General features: G+C 41.1%; 1 protein-coding gene across 1 annotated transcript in view; it reads left to right on the top strand.

Annotated features, from left to right (window-relative positions):
- The window catches only part of LOC113075268 (ADP-ribosyl cyclase/cyclic ADP-ribose hydrolase 1), a 65,332-nt gene that overhangs the window by 9,671 nt on the left and 31,023 nt on the right, over window positions 1-24,638 (top strand). The window lies entirely within an intron of this gene.

Raw genomic sequence — 24,638 nt, 5'->3', positions numbered from 1 at the left:
ACATCTGGTGACAGCACTGGACGGGACTGTTCGGGAACAATGTCTCGAATGAAGTGTTTTTTTGGTTGTAAGGAAAATATAACTGTTCAGCTTCTTAAAAAACCCAGTGTTATGTCAACAGTGGATACAGTCTGTTTATCTGGGTCAGCGAAGGAGTTTCACAAGTGTTTGTTGATGAAAGTTTTATAAACAAGGCCCAGTTCGACGCAGGATTTGCACATTGTTTGATACTGAATGATTAAGCAGTCCCAGCTATAAAAGATCCTGGTCATGATTCAGAACTGCAGACGGTAAGTTAAAACGGCATCAAATGTCTGTTTTGTTGGCATTTGGTGCTAAAGTGCTTTAGCTCCACTCACGGCACACCTTCAGGAGCTCTGCTTTTTCCAGAGAGAATGGTAAAGCTGTATCTTAAAGTATTTAAAACTAAATATTTTAAAGAGATGAAGGATGGAGTCCTACTCTATAGTTACTCAATATTAACATGAGACTGGGTGAAACTGTGTGTGTTATGATAAAAACACGAGCGGCTGGAGGCGCGATGTGTGGGCGGAGCTAAAGAATCACGAGCGCGCATAAGCTTTTGCGTTGAGAGGGAAGCTGTGACATTACTGTGAGGAGAAACCATCATCCAAAACAAACCATGGCTAACAGTCAGATTCAGCCGTATATTTATGATCCATAATCAGATCCCGAGGCTGAAATTGACAAGAGCAGCAGCAGCAGCAACGACTACAGCAGGACGTCTCTATGTGGTACGTATTGAAACTGTATATATTTGCTTAGCGGTTTTGGAAAATGACTAAGTTCCTCTTTATGTCGTCTTTTTTTTTCTTTAAAGGTGTACATGTGGGAAGTGCAGTTTGATACCAACATCGCATGTTGTTTACTTGATGTGCTTACGCGCCGATAGTTAACAACACAGAGATATTTGTAAAAGTTTTACTCACCGCCTGCGGTTCCAACACACGATCGTGACCCTTTTTCGTGGGGACTGCATCATCCTTAAGAAATAAACGATATGCAAATCCGGCGTCAAACTGGGCCTTGTTTGTAAAACAAGCATCTTCAAAATGCAGGGAACAAACAAAAACACTTGCACAACTCCGTTGATGCTCTGTAAAAATAAACTCCATCCACTGGTCCCTTAATGCTGTTTTCTTTTTTGTTGGTTATCTGTGCAGGGTTGTCTTGCCCTGGCAACCAAGAACAAACTTCTTCTTTGGTGACATTTTGCTCTCTCGTTCTGGTCAGTGAATGTCTCTGCTCTGCTCTTCCGGGAGAAGTGCCCTTAGGACCCATATAAGGAAATTCCCCTCCATCTAACGTCACACAGACCCATACTCAAAACTTTTTTTTGAATCCAACTCTTTAACAATGTAAAAAAACTCAGTATGCATGAAATAGCATTTCACCCCCCCTTTAAATGTTGACTTTCAAATGGGATATTACAGTGCATCTGCCGATGCCATAGAACACCCTCAGCATGGCCAGTGTCTGAAGTATGTCAAGTCAATTCAAGTCACTTTTATTTATATAGTGCTTTAAACAAAATACATTGCATCAAAGCAACTGAACAATTCAAGTTTTCAATTCAATTCAAGTTTATTTGTATAGCGCTTTTTACAAAACAAATCGTTACAAAGCAACTTTACAGAAAATTATGTTTCTACAATATTTAGTAGTAGCTAGTAGTTTGTGCACATTTGACAGGATTTTAGAAAAAAATAAAAATAAAAATAATAATAATAATACAAGACGTAGTCAGCTAGACGATGAACTATCAATATTATTAATTAAGTTATTATATGATTCAGTCACACATTTAGCAATAATTGTTAGTTCTGTTTGTTGATTCAGGGTTAGCATCATCTGAGGTCCTCTGAGGGTCAGCATCATCTCTTCTCAGGTGTTCGGGATCCAGACTGGAGCTTGTGTAAATCCTAGTTACCACGGGATGTAAATCCCGTGGCGAAACATAGAAACAAAATACAGACATCATTAGCATAGCTGCTGATCCAACAAAGTAAAATTAGTTTAACCCAAGCTAATGAATAAAAAAGCACCTTTGATCAGATCCAACTACACTCACAATTTAAAAGATACATTATTCGAATGCTTGGCAAAAGAGATGTGTTTTTAATCTAGATTTAAACAGAGAGAGTGTGCCTGAACCCCGAACATTATCAGGAAGGCTATTCCAGAGTTTGGGAGCCAAATGTGAGAAAGCTCTACCTCCTTTAGAGGACTTCGCTATCCTAGGAACGACCAAAAGTCCAGCGTTTTGTGACCTTAGGGTGCGTGATGGGCAGGGCCGTTTGAAGGAATTTGGGGGCCCCAAGCAAAATGGACATAGAGGCCCCCCGACCCCTTCACGCACGCAAAGCCTACAAGGAACCACAGCATAGCCATACAGTTTAAGTTCACCCACACTTTATATAAATAAAAAAGGTTTACAGTGCAAATACTGCATGAAAAAATTGTTTGGTGGGAATTCAATAGTGATTTGCAATAATATGACAGCACACACTTATCAGTTTAAACCCTGGGCTGTGCAGGATATCAGCTATAATTATATATTGTACTGTGAACAATGACAATAAAGTTGACAGATGAATTAAGTGCATTTAAGTGCCATTCAGTTGGGGTTTTAAATAAAGCATTTTCTGAGATGCACATTAAACATTAAACACAAAACAAAATTTAATTTATATTTAAATTATTGAAAATTAAGCAAACTTAACTTTTTGGTAAACAAAGGGGATTTACAATTAAAAATAAAACATGGAAAAATTTTGTGTGATTAAACTTTAAAAAAAAAGTTAGATTTTTTTTTTGCAGTAGGCTATGTTTTGCTGAACAATAGTAATACATCTCGACTTTTATTTTGACGGGTTGACGTACCATTTATTCAAATCAAACGGTCAAATGCACATGAAGTGACTGTCAGAGCAGTTCTGGAGATGTTGTTCATGTGTTCACGTCTTTAGTGAGACAGCAGATGCTGAAATTACCGCGAGCGTCACGCGCGCTTCAGTGTAAAGGAAGTCGCGATTCTGCTCCATTCATTAACAGAGACGAGCAGAACATGCAGGATTCATAATTTAAATAGACTGTTCCGGCTTAATATTTACAGATATTAGTACATATCGTGATTTGATGTAAGTGCAATGACCGATTTTTTATTAATTCATTCAAAATCGACACACGCCACAACGTTCTCTTTACATTTGCCCTCGCCCTCAAATCAAAACACTGCTCCTTGCAGACTCCTTGCAGTACGCGATTTCTGTTCTGCGTCTTCCTTGTCCCGTTAAAAAAACATGTTACAGTAACCATATTCCTTCCTTTCGAAAAAAAAAATGCACTAACTGTTCGTTACAAGTAGCATTTGCAGTCAGGCAGGTAGCTAACATAAACATATTTTCGCTAGCCAACCTGCTGCAAAATTTCACCATTTGTACAAGACTGACAAGGTAGAGCTATTATATCCAGTGTAATTTATCACTTACCACTATCTTTTTTTTTTCTTATTCTCCTCTTCCTTTCTCTTCTGGCTTCCTGAAGCATAATTCCGCTTCATGACTGCCGAGGAGGTTTTGTATTTTGCCGGTTGCAGAGATCACGTGTTGGCTGGCTGCTTTCCGCGACTACTGAGAGGGGCCCCCTTGAGGGGGATCGCGATAACAGTGTCATTGCACGTTACTGCATTGACAATCAAAGAGGCGCTCAAACAGTGTCGTTGCATTTTATTCTTAACCAGTCGTTGTCTTGGGGCCCCAGGCCAGCTCGGGGCCCCAAGCAATTGCTTGGTTTGCCTGCCTTGTCTCCACGGGCCTGGTGATGGGTTGTAACGTGGTAGAAGGCTAGTTAGGTACGCTGGAGCTAAACCATTTAGGGCCTTATAGGTAAGTAATGATAATTTGTAACTGATACGGAACTTAATAGGTAGCCAGTGCAGAGACTGTAAAATTGGGGTAATATGATCATATTTTCTTGACCTCGTAAGGACTCTAGCTGCTGCATTTTGGACTACCTGTAGCTTGTTTATTGACGAAGCAGGACAACCACCTAGAAGTGCATTACAATAGTCCAGTCTAGAGGTCATGAATGCATGAACTAGCTTTTCTGCATCAGAAACAGATAACATGTTTCGTAGCTTGGCAATGTTTCTAAGATGGAAGAATGCAGTTATTGTAACATTGGAAATATGATTTTCAAAAGACAAATTGCTGTCTAATATAACACCCAGATTTCTGACTGTAGAGGAAGTAACAGTACATCCGTCTAGTTGCAGATTGTAATCTACAAGATTCTGTGTAGTGTTTTTTGGTCCAATAATTAGTATCTCTGTCTTATCCAAATTTAATTGGAGAAAATTATTTGTCGTCCAATCTTTTACATTTTTAACACACTCTGTTAGCTTAGATAATTGGGAAGTTTCATCTGGTCTCGTTGAGATATATAGCTGAGTATCATCAGCATAACAGTGGAAGCTAATTCCGTATTTTCTAATAATATTACCAAGGGGCAACATGTATATTGAAAATAGAAGGGGACCTAGGACGGATCCTTGTGGCACTCCATATTTTACTGATGATAAATGAGATGACTCCCCATTTAAGTAAACAAAATGGTAGCGATCGGACAGGTAGGATCTAAGCCATCTTAGAGCCTGCCCTTGAATACCTGTATAGTTTTGTAATCGATCTATGAGTATGTCATGATCTATGGTGTCGAACGCAGCACTAAGATCAAGTAAGACTAGAAATGAGATGCAGCCTTGATCTGACGCAAGGAGCAGGTCATTTGTAACTTTAACAAGTGCAGTTTCTGTGCTATGGTGGGGCCTAAAACCTGACTGAAATTCTTCATACAGATCATTTTTATGTAGGAAGGTGCTCAATTGAGCAGACACAACTTTTTCTAAAATTTTAGACATAAATGGAAGATTTGAAATAGGCCTATAATTTGCCAGTACACTAGGATCTAGTTTTGGTTTCTTAATAAGAGGCTTGATAACCACCAGCTTGAATGGTTTTGGGACGTGTCCTAAAGATAACGACGAGTTTATGATATTGAGAAGCGGTTCTTCGGCTACAGGTAACAGCTCTTTCAGTAATTTAGTGGGTACAGGATCTAATAAACATGTTGTTGGTTTAGATACAGTGATAAGTTTATTTAGCTCTTCCTGTCCTATGGTTGTAAAGCACTGCAGTTTATCTTTGGGTGCGATGGATGAAACTGAAGTGCTAGATGCTGTAGAATTTACATTCGCTATTGTATTTCTAATGTTATCTATTTTATCAGTGAAGAAATTCATAAAGTCATTACTATTTAACGTTGGTGGAATATTTGAATCAGGTGGCATCTGGTAATTTGTTAACTTAGCCACTGTGCTAAATAAAAACCTTGGATTGTTTTGGTTATTTTCAATGAGTTTGTGTATATGCTCTGCCCTAGCAGTTTTTAGAGCCTGTCTATAGCTGGACATACTGTTTTTCCATGCAATCCTAAAAACTTCTAAGTTAGTTTTTCTCCATTTGCGTTCAAGACTACGAGTTACTTTCTTGAGAGAGTGAGTATTACTGTTATACCATGGTACAGTACGTTTTTCTCTAACTTTTTTCAATTTGATTGGGGCAACAGCTTCTAATGTATTAGAGAAAATAGTGCCCATGTTGTCAGTAATTTCGTCTAATTCATGTGTATTTTTGGGTACAAATAGCAGTTGAGATAGATCAGGCAGGTTATTTGCGAATCTTTCTTTGGTATACGCAGCATGCACAATACAAGGAAATGGTCTGTAATATCATCACTTTGAGGTACAATATCTATAGCAGTAAGATCGATTCCATGCAATATAATTAAATCTAGTGTATGATTAAAACGATGAGTGGGCGCGGTGACATTTTGCTCGACTCCAAAGGAGTTTATTAGGTCAGTAAATGCAAGTCCTAATGTATCATTTGCATTATCAACGTGAATATTAAAATCTCCCATGATTAGCGCCTTATCAACTGTAACTAGAAGGTCTGAGAGGAAATCTGCAAATTCTTTTAGGAATTCTGTATACGGCCCTGGTGGTCTATACACAGTAGCCAGAGCAAGAGATACATTAGATTTCTTTTGCATGTCTGACAGAGTAACATTTAGCAGAAGTATTTCAAAAGAGTTAAACCTGTATCCTGTTTTCTGGGTAACATTGAGAATATCACTATATATTGTTGCAACACCCCCGCCACGACCAGTCTGACGGGGCTCATGCTTATAACAGTAGTTTGGTGGAGTAGACTCATTTAGACCAAAATAATCATTTGGTTTTAGCCAGGTTTCAGTCAAGCAGAGTAAATCAAAACTATTATCTGTGATCATTTCATTTACAATAACTGCTTTTGGTGAGAGTGATCTAATATTTATGAGCCCAAACTTTAAAAAAAAAATTTTGTTCATTTACTTTACATTTTTCTGGTTTAATTACGATAAGATTTTTTCTAGATCCTACATTATATTTATATTTATATGTTGACCTCACTATTCGGGGAACAGACACGGTCTTAATAGATTTTACAGCGCAAGTACTTTTAGCATTGAAGCGGGTGGAACAAAACTCATCATAATGGTTATTTGAGAATTGTCTTACTAGTCACATGGAGCGAAGTGTCCTGGAGATGTTGTCAGAGAGAAGCTCCGCTCCAATTCTGCTGGGGTGTAATCCATCAGCGCGAAACAGTCTAGGACGCTCCCAGAAAAGATTCCAGTTATTAACAAATAGCAGTTTCTGTTCTTTACACCATGACAACAACCATTCATTTAAAGCAAAAAGTCTACTGAACCTTTCGTGTCCTCGTCAATACGTGGGCAGTGGTCCTGACACGACGATCGTCGCCGCGGGCGTCATGCTGCGAACCGTCTCGATCAGGCTCCTGAAGTCCCTCTTCAGCGCCTCCGTCTGCCGCAGCGTGGTGTCGTTAACCCCGGTGTGAAGCACGACCGCTCTGGGGCTCTCGTCGGCCTTCAGGATCGCGGGTATCTGCGCAGAAATATCGAGTACACGAGCACCAGGCAAACAATGAGTGTGCACTTTACCTTCAGCTAACGTAGCACTTACGTGTCGGACGATGGACTCTCGGATGATCACAGCATCGCGTCCTGTCTCGCGGAGGGGAGCGAAGCGGTTCTGGATGGAGATCTCGAAGGCAGGAGGGGGAGAAGTCGTTGCATGGGACCCAGCTCGCGTCCTCCGCTGTGGATGCACCCAGGGTCCGTGGTGTCCCGGTGTCGCAGTGAAGGACATCTGGGAAGATCGCGTCCTGGATGCACCGGGCCTGCGCAGAGAAACACACGGAGTAGACGTGGTGGGACTGTTAACAGCACGCTGTATACTTACCCCGGACTTGTGAGCGTCAGCCCGGGATGATTCCAGCGCGGCTCTCCGCTCTCTCAGCTGGGCCTGCCTCTGTTCCAGGTCGCGAATCTGCTTCCCCACGGCCTCGAGCTCGAGCTGCACAGAGTGGAGACATTCATCCGCCATTAAAGCAAGTAACAGTGAGTACAGCAGTGGTAATGTGTGTGAATAGAGTATTAGCAATGTAAGCGCAGTTAGCAGCAACTACGCTTGCTGATGCTAACTGGCTAAAAGCTAATAGCGGACCCGGGAGATCAAAATAAAACTAGTGATAGCGAGGCGCTCTGATTGTTTTTGTTGTAGAATACAATAGAGGATATATTCACGCGTTATATAAACGGAAACGATGATGTATAAAATTGATTTTTAAGTTAAAAATAGTCAATGAAAAGAAGATAGTGACGGAGCTCAAACGCAGTACAGCCGTCAACAGTACAGCCGTGAACAACATTCATTAGGAAAACAGTGTGTCGATAATGCAAAATGACAGTTCAAGGCAGTTCATCATTGAATTCAGTGATCGGTCATCTCTGTGTCTGTGCATTTATTTGCAATCAAGTCAACGATATCTCTGTAGATGAAGTGACCCCAACTAAGCAATCCCGAGGCGACAGCAGCAAGGAACCGAAACTCCATCGGTGACAGAATGGAGAAAAAAACCTTGGGAGAAAACAGGCTCAGTCAGGGGGCCATTTCTCCTCTGACCAGACAAAACCAGCAGTTCAATTCCAGGCTGCAGCAAAGTCAGATTGTGCAGAAGAATCATCTGTTTCCTGTGGTCTTGTCCCGATGGTCATCTGAGACAAGGTCTTTACAGGGGATCTGTATCTGGGGCTCTAGTTGTCCTGGTCTCCGCTGTCTTTCAGGGATGTAGAGGTCTTTTCTAGGTGCGATCCACCATCTGGTCTGGATACGTACTGGATCCGGGTGACTGCAGTGACCCTCTGATCTGGATACAGACTGGAACTGGTAGCTACGGTGACCTTGGAATAAGAGAGAAACAGACTAATATTAGCATAGATGCCATTCTTCTAATGATGTAGCAAGTATATCGGGTGTTATGGGAAGTGTTCCCGGTTCCGGTTTACCTCACTAATGCAGCCTAAAAATCCTTTAACGGATTTGGATATTAAAAGCATATTAGTATGCTATGTGTAAGCCAGGTTAAAAAGAAGGGTCTTTACTCTAGATTTAAACTGCAAGAGTATGTCTGCCTCCCGAACAATGTTAGGTAGGTTATTCCAGAGTTTAGGCGCCAAATAGGAAAAGGATCCCGCCCGCAGTTGATTTTGATATTCTTGGTATTACATTTACATTTACATTTAATCATTTAGCAGACGCTTTTATCCAAAGCGACTTACAAATGAGAACAATAGAAGCAGTCAGGTCAACAAGAGAACAACAACAGAATACAAGTGCCATGACAAGTCTCAGTTAGTCTAGTATAGAACGCATAGCCAGGTATATATAATTTTTTTTTTTTTTTTTTTTTTTTTATTAAATGGAAAAAAAAAAAAAAAAAAAAACAAGAAGAGGAAAAGTACTGGTGTTAGTAGGTTAAGTGCAGGCGAAAGAAAATGAGTTTTTAGATGTTTCTTGAAAATGAGTAAAGACTCAGCTGTACGAATTGAGATTGGGAGGTCATTCCACCAGCTGGGCACAGTCCAGGAAAAGGTCCGTGAGAGTGATTTTGAATTTCTTTGGGATGGCACCACAAGGCGTTGTTCACTTGCAGAACGCAAACTTCTTGAGGGCACATAGGATTTAACCAGTGAGTTTAGGTAAGTTGGTGCCGTGCCAGTGGTCGTCTTGTAGGCAAGCATCAGTACCTTGAATTTGATGCGAGCAGCTACTGGTAGCCAGTGTAACCTGATGAGGAGAGGAGTAACATGAGCTTTTTTTGGCTCATTGAAGACAACCCTCGCTGCTGCATTCTGGATCATTTGCAGAGGCTTGACAGTACATGCAGGAAGGCCCGCCAAGAGAGGATTACAATAGTCCAGTCTAGAGAGAACAAGAGCTTGGACAAGAAGTTGGGTTGCTTGCTCTGACAGGAAGGGTCTAATCTTCCTAATGTTGTATAAGGCAAACCTGCAGGACCGGGTCGTTGTAGCAATGTGGTCAGTGAAGCTTAATTGATGATCCATCACAACTCCTAGGTTTCTGGCTGTCCTCGAAGGAGTTATGGTTGACGAGCCTAGCTGTATAGAGAAGTTGTGATGAATCAATTGGTTAGCTGGAATCACCAGTAGTTCAGTCTTTGTAAGGTTAAGCTGAAGGTGATGGTCATTCATCCAGCTAGAAATGTCACTTAGACAGGCTGAAATGCGAGCAGCTACCGTCGGGTCATCAGGCTGGAATGAGAAGTAGAGTTGGGTGTCATCAGCATAGCAGTGATAAGAAAAGCCATGCTTCTGAATGACAGATCCTAAAGATGTCATGTAGATGGAGAAGAGAAGTGGTCCAAGTACTGAGCCTTGAGGAACCCCAGTAGCAAGGTGGTGTGACTTTGAAACATCACCCCTCCAAGACACACTGAATGATCTGTCAGAGAGGTAGGACTTAACCCACAGGAGAGCAGTTCCAGAGATTCCCATCTTTCTGAGGGTGGACAGGAGAATCTTGTGATTAACAGTGTCAAAAGCAGCAGACAGGTCCAGTAAGATGAGTACCGAGGATTTTGAAGCTGCTCTTGCTAGTCGCAGGGCTTCAGTAACCGAGAGCAGAGCGGTCTCAGTTGAGTGGCCACTTTTGAAGCCAGATTGGTTGCTGTCCAGGAGGTTGTTCTGTCCAAGGAACATAGAAAGCTGGTTGAACACAGCCCGCTCAAGTGTCTTTGCAATGAATGGAAGCAGGGATACCGGTCTGTAGTTTTCAAGAAGCGCTGGATTTAGAGATGGTTTCTTGAGCAGTGGGCTTACCCGAGCCTGCTTGAATGCTAAGGGAAATGTTCCAGATTGAAGAGAAGAGTTGATAATGTGAGTAAGTGAAGGTATGACTGAAGAAGAGATCGCTTGAAGGAGGTGAGTGGGGATAGGATCAAGTGGACAAGTAGTAGGATGATTGGACATGAGAATTTTGGAGACGTCCATCTCTGAGAGTGGGGAGAAGGAGGATAAAGAGTGTGCATCGGTCATTGTGAAGTTTTCCTCAGTCTGCGGTGTGGAGAAATGGTCACTGATGGATCTTGTCTTATTTGTGAAGAAAGCTGCAAAGTCGTCCGCTGTAAGAGTCGATGGAGGAGGTGGAGGCGGTGGATTAAGAAGAGAAGAGAAAGTCTTGAAGAGTGTCCGAGCATCACAGCAGCTGTTAATTTTGTTGTGGTAGTAGGATGTTTTAGCTGTGAAGACATTTGCAGAGAAGGAAGACACACTGAGGTCCATAGAGTTTTTTGATTCCTGCCATTTCCTCTCTGCAGCCCTGAGTTTAGAGCGATGTTCACGGAGAACCTCGGACAGCCAGGGGGCAGATGGGGCAGTGCGTGCTGGTCTAGACAACAGTGGGCAAAAGTTGTCCAAGCAAGATGTTAAAGTGGAGCAAAGAGTGTCCGTAGCACTGTTAATGTCCAGAGCAGAAAACTGAGAGAATGGTGGAAGAGAGGATGAAACCACAGCAGATAGGCGAGATGGAGAGAGTGAGCGTAGGTTCCGTCGAAAGGTGACCTGCGTTGGAGTGTGTGCCACTTCAGGAGTAAGTGCTAGGTTAGCAGTAATGAGGAAGTGATCAGATGTGTGCAGTGGAGTAACTGAAGTGGTGTCCACAGAGCAACAGCGCGTGTATATGAGGTCAAGTTGGTTGCCCGATTTGTGAGTCGCTGTAGTGGACACTAGCTTGAGATCAAATGAGGTGAGCAGAGTTTTGAAGTCAGCAGCCTGGGGTTTATCTAAGTGGATGTTGAAGTCACCAAGCAGTACCAGAGGAGTACCATCTTCAGGAAAGTTTGATAGCAGCACATCCAAATTATCAAATTGCCTGAGTTTTGAGAACATAGAGCGGATGAGCGGACGTAGAGGATTATAATGTAAAAGGAGCTCATTCAAATACTGAGGTGCTAAACCATTCATGGCTTTATAATTAATAAGCAATATTTTAAAATCTATACGATGTTTGATAAGGAACTAGTGCAGTGTTAACAGGACCGGGCTAATATGGTCATACTTCCTGGTTCTAGTAAGAACTCTTGCTGCTGCATTTTGTACTAGCTGTAGTTTGTTTACTAAGCGTGCAGAACAACCACCCAATAAAGCATTACAATAATCTAACCTTGAGGTTATAAACGCATGGATTAACATTTCTGCATTTGACATGGAGAGCATAGGCCTTAATTTAGATATATTTTTGAGATGGAAAAATGCAGTTTTACAAATGCTAGAAACGTGGCTTTCTAAGGAAAGATTGTGATCAAATAGCACACCTAGGATACTAACTGATGACGAAGAATTGACAGAGCAGCCATCAAGTCTTAGACAGTGTTCTAAGTTATTACATGCATGAGTTTTTAGGTCCTATAATTTACACCTCTGTTTTTTTTTCAGAATTTAGCAGTAAGAAATTACTCCTCATCCAGTTTTTTATATTGACTATGCATTCCATTAGTTTTTCAAATTGGTGTGTTTCACCGGGCCGCGAAGAAATATAGAGCTGAGTATCATCAGCATAACAGTGAAAGCTGACACAATGTTCCCTGATGATATCTCCCAAGGGTAACATATTAAGCGTGAAGATGTCTATGTGTCATAAACATATTAATCTTTGATTACAAGTCAAGTTGGCTAAGGAATTCTGTAGCAAATTATCTCAATGGGGAAATATTTATTAACTATAACTGGTCATAATAAATTATAAATAGGGATATCGAGCCGATCTCAAGGATCGTGATTGGGGTCAATCAAGCATTTTTTTTTAACAGTTTGTTATTGGCTCTCCTTAAAGGGGTCATATAATGTGGCTAAGAAAATATTATGTAGTATATTTGGTGTAATGAAATGCATTCGTGCAGATAAAGATTCAAATTTTCCACATGATGTACATTGTTGTTTTTCCTCTATGTCCCACCTTTCAGAAGAGTAATTGGTCTGAAAAGCAAGGTGTGCTCTGATTGGCCAGCTGTCCAGTGAATTGTGAATGGCCGAATACCTAAGCATGTGACAGAAATGTTATGCCCCTCACCATACTGTGATGTTATCTCCCCGCACGATCAGACAAAGCCAATATAACCCATTACAAACAAAGCATTTTTTACATCCAGTAAAGTCAAGTCACTTTTATTCAAATAGCAATTTAAACAAAATATATATATATTGCGTCAAAGTAACTGAACAACATTGATTAGGAAAACAAAGACAAAAAGTGTGTTCAAGCGCTAGTCAAGACAGTATATAGAAATACCCTTTATGAGAAGCAGTTAAATCACACAGAACATACGTGTATTTATTTCTTGTCTCATTAGTGTTTAGCGCAGTTGTCGTTGCTACAAAACACTTGTTTGTTTACTGTGTTGAGACGTGCTGCGTTTGGTCTCCTAGTCTATCGCATACAGTGTTGTGCTCTTTTAGACCTTGTTGTGCTAAACAGTAAAGTGCGTTCAGCTGAATTCAATTTCCGTTTTGTCGGGTATTAAAAAAGGTTAGTATACCGCGGCAGCCCTCCAGTTAAGCCCTCCTTGTGTGAAGACCGAAGAGTGTAAAGACCATCGACTCTACTGTGCGACTCCACCAGGCAGGGACACCGGCAGGTTTCAGCTGTTTTTTGCTTATAACCAATTCTTACTATGTGTTTCCAGATCCCTACTATCACTACCACTCGCAAACAACACATCACACAATGTAGGCAGCACAATCTTAACAACCTGCGCACTTTGCCTATATCTGCTGATACACTACTTTCTTTTTCTATTGGTCTCTGGAATTGCGCCCGTTTGACTGGAAGAGGTGGAGGTACTGGTCTGCTCATCTCTAATGATTGGAAATTTAATCCTTTACCATCTTTGGGTATCAACAGCTCCTTTGAATCTCAATCAGTTACTGTTACCTACCCTCTTAAAATACATTTTCTAGTTGTCTATCGACCCCCAGGACCACTGGGTAACTTTTTGGATGAATTAGATATGTTGCTCTCAACCTTTCCTGAGAGTGGTACTCCTCCAGTTATGCTTGGAGATTTCAACATCCACCTAGATAAACCTCTGTATGCTGATTTGCACACTCTGCTTGCCTCTTTAGATCTCAACCGAGTGTCAACTACTGCTACTCATAAATCATACAACCAACTGGACCTTATTCATAGGTGACATTGGTCTACTGATCATGTTCTGGTTACTCCACTGAACACGTCTGATCACTTCCTCCTCACTCTTAACCTCAACATGGTCCCTGACACATCACTTACCCCTCCACATGTCATCTTTCAATGTAAACTACGCACACTTTCACCCTCCCGACTATCTGCAATGGTTTCATCTTCATTTCCTTCCCCTAAACTGTTAACATCTTTGGATCAGTGCTACTGATACATTCTGCTCCACTCTTACATCTTGTTAAGACACTGTTTGCCCCTTAGCTTCCAGGCCAGCCCGTAACACCCCTTCTGCCCCTTGGTTATCTGATGTTCTACGCGAACACCATTCTAAGCTTAGAGCTGCTGAAAGAGTGTGCCGCAAATCCAAAAATACTACTGACCTTAAAGTGTATCAGTCACTCCTATTTTCCTACTCCTATTTTCCTTGCCCCTATCTTCCACTCCTATCTGCTAATGTCTCCACTGCTAAAATGACTACCATAACAAAATTAACAATTCGTCTAACTCTCGCATGCTTTTTAAAACATTTTCCTCACTTCTTTGTCCCCCACCCCACCCCACCCCACCCCTCCTGCTTCATTTCTAATAGCTGACGACTTTGCCACGTTTTTCATTAATAAAATTAAACACATCAGTGCACAATTTTCCACACCACAATCAGTCAAGCTTATATCACCAGCAAACATACACTCATTTACATCGTTCTCTTCACTCTCTGAGGCAGAAATCTCAAACCTCATCCTTTCTAATCACCCTACTACTTGCCAGCTTGATCCTATTCCTATGTGTTTAACCAAGTCTCTACATTTCTCACACACAACAACCTCCTTGACAGCAACCAGTCTGGCTTCAGAAGTGGACATTCAACTGAGACTGCCTTGTTTTTTCAGTTGTTGAAGCTCTAAGACTGGCAAGAGCGGAATCCAAATCTTCAGTACTTATTCTGCTTGATCTGTCCGCTGCTTTTGACACTGTTAACCACAATGGTTTGAGTCTTACCTATAATATAGGTTCTTTAAAGTATCTTGGAGAGGTGAGGTGTCCAAGTCACAACATCTAACTCCTGGGGTGCCTTAGTTCTTGGACCACTTCTCTTCTCTGTCTACATGGTATCATTAGGTTCAGTCATTCAGAAACATGGCTTTTCATACAACTGCTATGCTGATGACACTCAACTCTACCTCTCATTCCATCCTGATGATCCGACGGTAGCTATTCGCATCTCAGCTTGTTGTTACGAACCCCTCTTTAGAACTCAGAGAAAAGGGTTACATAACATAAAGAAGGATACGTGAGACCTAAATGAAAGGCTAGAACATTTATTTAAGTAAACAAAACTAAGAAAACACGTATCATAACGGAATAAACACCAAAATACTTCTACAAAAGATTGCCAAACTATGATAAACAGAAACTAACAACAAGACACTTCAAGATATGAAAACAACAAAAAACAACCATAAATTCCAATTAAGAAAGACAAGAAAAGAAAAGCAAGCTGTTGGCAGGTGAGTCTCCTCTCTCCTCCCTCACCCCGTCATGCTCTGCTTCAGCGTCCTTAATAGCGTCGTTCACCAACGAGTACGATGAGTCGCAGGTGTACAACGACGCGCAGGTGCACGGGGCAGACCTAGCAATCAAACTCAAGACGCAGAAAAAGAAAGAAAAATCAGGACATTGTAGATAAGAAACTCACAAGGCACAAGCCGTAACACTCCCACACTTAAAAGAACGAGGTTCTGAGTGAAGCTACAGTATTAGCACATAAGAGTTACACCAACCCAGACATAGACATTTCATTATACGTTTACCTAGCCCCGGGAAAGGGCATCTGCCACGGCATTTTCACTTCCTTTCTTGTGATGAATCTCAAGAAAATAACATTGAGCCATTGACGCCCAACGCATCAAACGCTGGTTATGGTTGTACATTTTATTTAAAAAAACCAGCGGATTATGATCAGTGTAGACGATGACGGGAGTAGAGCTATATCCAACATACACGTCGAAGTGCTGCAAAGCAAGCAACATAGCCAGAGTCTCCTTCTCGATAGTAGAATAATTCAACTGATGACGATTGAATTTAGAAGAAAAATAGGACACTGGATGGGATATGCCATCAGCACCACTTTGAAGCAGGACAGCTCCAACTCCGGTCGCGCTGGCGTCTACCTCAAGCTTGAACGGACGAGCTAGGTCAGGAGCAGACAACACCGGGGCACTGCAAAGGAGAGACTTTGCACAAAGAAAAGCACTTTGACATTCGTCAGTCCAATTAAAAACAACCTTAGGACTGCACATCTTTGTTAAAGGAGCGACCACAGTCGAGAAATTCTTACAGAAGCACCTGTAATAGCCAGCCATCCCTAAGAATCTGCGCAACTCTCGCCTCGTAGTAGGTACAGGATAGTCTAGAATAGCAGTCACTTTTGCGTCTACTGGACGTACCTGACCATTTCCAACCTGTTTTCCTAGATAGGTAACAGAGGCTTTTGCAAAATCGCATTTCATCAGATTTAACGTTAGGGAGGCGGCTGTCAAGCGACTAAAAACATTGTGCAAGGTAGAAATGTGCTCAATCCACGTAGAAGAATAAATAACTACGTCATCCAGATAAATGTTACAGTTTGGCACATCACCCAAAACCATAGACATTAATCTTTGAAAAGTTGCTGGTGCGTTTCGTAGCCCGAATGCCATCCGCGTATACTGAAAGAAGAAATCGGGAGTCACAAAGGCAGAAATGTTAGAAGCACGTTCAGTCAATGGCACCTGCCAATAGCCTTTTAAAAGGTCTAGTTTCGTAATGTACCGAGCTGTGCCAAGATTATCAATACAGTCCTCTATACGAGGCAACGGAAATGCATCAGGTACAGTAACAGAATTCACCTTGCGAAAATCAGTACAAAAACGGAATGAACCATCAGCTTTAGGTACCAAAATGCATGGTGAACTCCAAGGGCTACTACTCTTTTTGGCAAAACCATTCTGGACCAGATAGTTCACTTCACGTTTCATGATTTCCCTCTTACCTACGGGACAGCGATACGCATGCTGTTTTATGGGAACTGCGTTACCCACTTTAATATCATGCTGGATGACAGAAGTTCCAGAGGGAACATCACTAAACAGGTTAGGATAACTCTCTACTAAGTCAATCACATCCTGACGCTGGTCGCTAGATAAATAAGATAAATGAGATGGTAAAACTCTTAAAACCTCAGAATTCTTTAAGTGGCCACCATTTAACATTTCCGTGGACATTTTCAACCCATCATCTACATCCTCAGCATCCATTGTATGGGACAGCAACGACACTCGCTCCACGTTTGACACCGGTTTCTCACATTCAGACACGTTACTCCCCTCAATTTTCTCCGTTCGGGCCTTATATGATTTCAACATATTCACATGACACAAACGTGTCTTCCGTCGTCGTTCTGGGGTATGAACTATATAATCAGTGTCACTCAGCTTACTCTTAATCAAATAAGGACCTGCAAAACGTGCAGCTAGTGCAGAACCAGGTGAAGGGAGCAACACCAATACTCTTTCTCCAGGCTCAAACTTCCGCACCACCGTCTGCTTGTCAAAACAACGTTTCATTTTCTTTTGAGAGCGAGAAAGAGCTTCTTTTGCGACAGCACAAGCCTTTTGTAACCGTTCACGAGTACGAGAAACAAAATAGAGCACATTACGTTTCTCAGTCGAACCAGTAACAAAAAATTCGTCTTTCAGTACTTTTAAAGGACCCCGTACATTATGCCCAAAGACCAATTCAGACGGACTAAAACCAAGTGACTCTTGTCGCGCTTCACGCAAAGCAAATAAAACCAAAGGGACTCCATCATCCCACTCATTCCCCGCCTCCAGGCAATACTTTCGCAGACTGGATTTCAGTGTCTGATGCCACCGCTCCAGAGCCCCCTGCGATTCTGGATGATAGGCACTGGAGGTGACATGTGACACGGTCAAGGCTTTCAACACATTTCGGAATATTTTAGACAAAAAATTAGTACCTTGATCGGTTTGAACAATTTTCGGCAATCCGAAAGTTGTGAAAAATTTGGTTAGAGCTTTGGTGATGGATTTGGCAGTTATATTCCTTAACGGTATTGCTTCCGGAAATCGTGTGACAGTGCACATAATTGTTAAAATATACTGAGAACCAGATTTAGTTCGAGGAAGTGGACCGACACAATCTACAAGGACGCGTTCAAAAGGTTCACCCACAGCCGGAATAGGACGTAGTGGAGCAGGTGGCACAATCTGATTGGGCTTTCCTACTACTTGACATGTATGGCAAGTTTTACAATATTGAGACACATCAGTCTTCAACCCAGGCCAGAAGAAGTGTTGGAGCACCCGATTATACGTCTTCGTTATACCGAGGTGCCCAGACCAAGGATCATGTGCCAAACTCAAAATATGCTGTCGAAATTTCGAGGGTACCACAATCTGATGGACCACATTCCAATCGTCTGAATTTTCATCACTCGATAATCGAGCATTCCATTTACGCATTAACACAGTGTTGTTCCAATAAAACTGATGGTTATGCGACGGTGATTTTTCACTGTCCGCACTGAGACGACACTTCTCTAATGTAGGATCACTTTTCTGAGCCTCAATAAGAACATCACACGAAATAGGCAAAAATACGTCAGGATCTGGACAAACAGACTTTTTGATTGGGTTAACATCCAAATCTTCAGAAAGTTTATTTCTCTCAAACATCTCTGAAAAAACAGACTCACCCAAATTCACTTCATTCTCCTTCGCAAAACTTTTTCCCTGAGCGCGCGTCGTAACTACACTAGAAGCAAAAACATTTGGAAAATGTTGTGCAAGCGCATCAGGTTGTTGATCAATACATGGAGTATTAACAACATGCACAACTGGCATTACTTTGCCTCCAGCGAGATCATTTCCCATAATAAAATCAATACCTCTCACAGGTAGGGAAGAACGAGCCGCTACATTAAAACATCCAGAGACTAAATCAGACGACACCCAGACACGATAAAGAGGTACAGTTACAAAACCCATTTCTATACCCTGTACAATAGTACTAGTATCACATGCGGACTCCGCGGACAAAGGCAAAATGTCGGACAGTATAAAGGACTGGGATCCCCCCGTATCCCGCAAGATCTTCACAGCCTTCTGATCCTCCGCACGACCAGTCAACGATACGTAACCCTCAAACACAAAAGGTTGAAAACACTCATCAGGTGCTACAAAAGACGTGGGCTGCTGAGACACAACTTTTACTAAAACTGACCCGCGAGGTTGAATTGAACCATCCTGACGCTCTTGCTTTCGTTTTAAAATTCGACACTCAGCGAGAATGTGTCCCATTTTGTGACAATAGCCACATTCCTTCCGAGTTTTCGGGCTCGATGAATTAGGGCTGACTTTAAAGTCAAAAGAATTAACTTCATTCTCCCTTTGTGAAATATGTCCCATTAAATCCCTCGGACGCTTTACAAACACAGGTTTATGAATTAATGCATACTCGTCTGCCAGAACAGCCGCTTGTTGCACAGTACTAGCCTTCTGTTCATTTAGGTACAAAACAGTACGCTCAGGAACACAATTCTTGAACTCCTCAATGAGCAAAAGTTCACACAAAGATTGATAGTCCTTGACTTTCCACGCTTTTATCCATCGATCAAAAAGTATACCCTTCTCGCGGGCAAACTCGACATATGTCTGGGAAGCAGATTTTTTCGTGGTACGAAACTGTTGTCTATAATGTTCAGGCACTAACTCATAGGCACGGAGAATCGCATTTTTCACCGTCTCATATTGAACGCTTTCTTCTAAAGAAAGAGAAGCACAAACTTCTTGAGCTTTCCCTGTAAACTTGCATTGTAACATTAATGACCAGACCTCAGTTGGCCACTTCAAAGCTAAAGCTATTCGCTCAAATGCCTGAAAATAAGCCTCAACTTCTTTCTCACGAAATGGTGGAACTATCGCCATGCTCTTTGCCACATTAAACGGAGAAGACGAATGAGCATTTACAGAATCTGTTAACACAGATATAGAGTCAGCTGTAGACCTAACAGGATCATTTGACACTACCGCAGCTGCTTTATGCTCGGAACTGTCCCTACCTTCAAACGCAGATGATTTTTTAGATCTTTCTGGATCGTCTCGAACAGCCTGCAACTCTAACTGCCGCATTTTAACTTTCATCTCCGCGTCAATACGGTGCACTTCGAGCTGATGCTGTAATTCATCCTTCCGTGCTTGAGCTTTGTCTTGCGTCTCAAACTGTAATCGAGCCAACCGTAATTTTAAACGCAAATCTCCACGATCTGCGGGGGATGCTTCGGTAGAGAGAGAAAAAGGTTCGAATTTAGGCAAAGAAAGAGGTGGTCCTACCTTTGCACCATCACTGGTACCCGGAGTAACTGGATCGCCAACAAGAGAACACCGCGAGATAGGAGAACACGGTGGAGCTTGTTCCTCTTTATTCATTACAGCTGCAACAAATTCTGCTGATGTAGGAACATCCTCCACCAAAGGCAACACCCTTTTACTAATTAAACCAGCTACCAAACAAGCTTTTAAGTCTTTCTTAAGCAATGTTCTAGAAACAGGTATTTCAAAATGTTGAGCAATAAGGATCAAATCGTCCTTTCTACACGTTTCTAACACCGCAATATTAGGTTGATTTATAAACTCGTTTACATCAAACGTCGCCATGGTAAATTGATGAGCAGAAAATTAACATGAGAAAAAAAAAAAAAGGTAGCTAAAGGCTTTAAACGTCTCCGGACCTACACCTACCTAACCAAGACCTAACTAAGACCTCTCTAATCTTCAGAGGGTACCAATTGAGAGGCAAGCCTCTCCCCCGGAATACCTCCAAAAATAACAAACTAACATAATAAAGAAAATAATAAATCAGTAAACCGTAGCGAGAACCGGCGCTAAACACGGTCCCCCTGGTTTACTCTGCCTACCCGGAGATCGCTCAGCCCCACCACCAACATAATCTTCTGCTTACACAAATCAATTAACCAAATTAATCCCGGACGAGCCCCCAATTTATGTTACGAACCCCTCTTTAGAACTCAGAGAAAAGGGTTACATAACATAAAGAAGGATACGTGAGACCTAAATGAAAGGCTAGAACATTTAAGTAAACAAAACTAAGAAAACACGTATCATAACGGAATAAACACCAAAATACTTCTACAAAAGATTGCCAAACTATGATAAACAGAAACTAACAACAAGACACTTCAAGATATGAAAACAACAAAAAACAACCATAAATTCCAATTAAGAAAGACAAGAAAAGAAAAGCAAGCTGTTGGCAGGTGAGTCTCCTCTCTCCTCCCTCACCCCGTCATGCTCTGCTTCAGCGTCCTTAATAGCGTCGTTCACCAACGAGTACGATGAGTCGCAGGTGTACAACGACGCGCAGGTGCACGGGGCAGACCTAGCAATCAAACTCAAGACGCAGAAAAAGAAAAAATCAGGACATTGTAGATAAGAAACTCACAAGGCACAAGCCGTAACATTGTCTAACAGACATTTCTTGCTGGATGATGGACCATCACCTTCAACTCAACCTTGCCAAAACAGAACTGCTTGTGATTCCAGCAAACCCATCATTTCATCACAATTTCACCATCAAGTTGGACACATCAACCATAACTCCTTCAAAAACAGCTAGAAGCCTTGGAGATATGATTGATGATCAGCTAAAACGGTCCAGTCCTGCAGATTTGCTTTATTCAACATCAAGAAGATCAAGCCCTTTCTTTCAGAACATGCTGCACAACTCCTTATTCAAGCTCTTGTTCTGTCCAGGCTGGACTATTGCAATGCCCTCTTAGCAGGTCTTCCAGCCAGTTCTATCAAACCTTTAGAATTAATCCAAAACGCGGCAGCAAGATTCATTTTTAATGAGCCAAAAAGAATACGCGTAACACCTCTGTTTATCAATTTGCACTGGCTTCCAATAGCTGCTCACATAATATTCAAGGCATTGATGTTTGCCTACAAAACTACCACTGGCTGTGGACCCATTTTAAATTAAATGTTCCCTCCTGGTGGAATCACCCCAACTCAATCCGAGCAGCTGAGTCCTTAAAGAATCGGCTTAAAACAAATCTCTTCCATCTTTATTTAACCATCTAACTTTCACACTCACTATTCTAATTCTATTCTTAAAAGAAAATCTAACAACCTTTCTAAACTTTTTGTATTCTATTTTTTTTTTTCATTTATTATGCAATTGTGTGTGTATGTATGTGTGTGTAACGGCCTCTAACACTAGCTTGCTCTATTCTTTTTTTATTCAATCTATTTTATTTTTATTTATTATTTTATTTAAAAGCCCATGCTATGTGTACCGTGTTAACCTAACTGAGACTTGTTATAGCACTAATATATCATTGCTCTTTTTGTTGTTTTTGATTGCTTCCACTGTCCTCATTTGTAAGTCTCTTTGGATAAAAGTGTCTGCTAAATGAAAAATGTAAATGTAAATGTAAAAAGTGTGTCAATAATGCAAAATTATAGTTAAAGGCAGTTCATCATTGAATTCAGTGATGTCATCTTCTCACTTCAGTTTGAATGAATCTGATCTGATCTAATCTGTGCAATCATTTGCAATAAAGTCAATGATATCTCTGTAAATTAAGTGACCCCAACTAAGCAAGCCAGAGGCAACAGCGGCAAGGAACCAAAACTTTATCTTCAGCCAGCACTTACTCGGATGTAAAATCAACAAACTCTTTATAAAGTCTGTATTGTGCCCTGGCGGCCTGTATACAGTAGCCAGTACAAACATCACAGGGGATTTATCATTAACATTTGTTTCTCTGGATAATTTTATATGAAGCACTATTACTTCAAACAAGTTATACTTGAAACCTGCCCTCTGAGAAATCCTAAAAACATTGTTATAAATTGAAGCAACACCTCCCGCTTTACCTTTTGAACGTGGCTCATGATTATAACAGTAATCTTGGGGGGTAGACTCATTTAAAATAATGTAATCATCAGGTTTTAGCCAGGTTTCTGTCAAACAGAGCACATCTAGATTATGATCAGTCATAATATTATTTACAAAAAGCTCTTTCGTAGAAAAGGACCTGATATTCAATAAGCCAAGCATTATCATTTGTATATCCATATTGCATCTGTTTTTTATTTGTTGAACCTCAATTAAATTGTTTCTTTTAAATTGGTTTGGACATTTTTTTGTATTTTCTAGTTTGGGGAACAGACACAGTCTCTATAGTGTGATATCTAGGTGAAAGAGTCTCTATATGCTGAGAATTAACTGACTTCTGTGATGTGAGGCAGCTAGCAGACGGTCGGTTTAGCCAGTCTGTCTGCTTCCTGACCTGGGCCTCTGTTGGTGAAGTATAAACTCTAAAACTATGTGCCATATTTCTAGAGAGAAGAGCAGCACCACCCAAGGAGGGATCCAATTGCCTATGAAACCTATGTTATTCTGCGGACACCACTTAGACATCCATCCATTGAGTGATGATAATCTGCTATGCATCTCATCACCACGGTAAGCAGGGAGGAGATCAGAGCATATTACATTATGTCTGACATCATGCTTGCATCTAATGTAACATCTCTTTAATGTTATTTTTAGTGATCTCCGACTGGCGAAGTCGAACATTAGCGCCGGCATGAATAACAATCTTACTGTATTTACGTTTAGCATTAGCCAGCACTTTAAATTTGCCAAGATGTCAGGCACTCTGGCTCCCAGTAAACATTTGACTATGGTGGCTGGTGTCTCTATATTCACATTCCATACAATAGAATCGCCAATAACTAGAGCACTTTCATCAGATTTCTCAGTGGGTGCATCACTGAGTGGGGAGAACCTGTTTAATGTTTTGATCGGAACAGAAGAGCGATGTTTAGACCCACGACTATCAGCCTTTACCAGAACCAAACAATGTACAGGACTCCCTGAGCTAGACGCATCCAAAGTCATATCTAGAGCCCTCACATTCTTACTGTCCTCAAATAAAGTTTGGACGCGTGTCTCATATTTTGAAATCTTCTCTGTCAGCCTATTTCCCTGCATTAATCACATGTGAATCTCTCATCACCGACACCAACAGAGATAGATAAACTATACATGTGGCAAGAGGTGCAAATAAAAACAGCAGGAGAAGCCGTGCTTGATGATTCTTACCACAGTTGTTTGATAAAACTTGTGATAAAACTGGAGAGAGAGGCTAGAGAGAGGAGAGGAGATGGAAAACAGTGATAGGCACAAATGGAAACGCTAATGACAAGCTAACGAGTGCTAACGTGATGCAGGTGCACTGCACTCATGGATTTAAAATGTAGTGAACGATCAAATTGATCTGATTAGATTTATAGGTAATATCAGAAATATGGTGGGAATTAAGTTATATTTTATCACTTTAAACAATAGAGAGTGATAGTAAGATAGTAAGAGATTCTACAGAAAAACAAAGCTACACAGAGCTATGATCACAAAACAGCCTCGTGGGGACATAAGTTGTTTTGAGAAAGGGATTTTTCTTCCTGGGATCTTTTATTGCCTAAAATCCATAGGCCACTTTATTTTTATTTTATTTTTTTACTGAATCAATTGGTTTTATCTGGTTTAGCTGGATAGCATATAAAAATGTTATCAACATGCTAGTAACTTGTTAATCATGCTAGAAATATGGTAATAACTTGCTAATCATGCTAATGGCATGTTAGGCATTTGCTAGTCATGCTACCAACATCCTAGTCACTTGCTAATCATGCTAGAAACATGCCAATTACTTGCTAATCATGTTAACAACATGCTCATGATGTGCTAGTCACCTGCTAATCATGCCTATGACAAGTTAGTCCTTTGTTGATAATGCTAGAGACATTCTAGTAACTTGTTAATCATGCTAATTACATCATAT

Source organism: Carassius auratus, unplaced genomic scaffold, assembly GCF_003368295.1.
Source record: "Carassius auratus strain Wakin unplaced genomic scaffold, ASM336829v1 scaf_tig00016635, whole genome shotgun sequence".
Classification (NCBI taxonomy): domain Eukaryota; kingdom Metazoa; phylum Chordata; class Actinopteri; order Cypriniformes; family Cyprinidae; genus Carassius; species Carassius auratus.
Note: the sequence above shows the minus strand (reverse complement) of the source record. Positions and strands in the feature narration are given on the sequence as shown.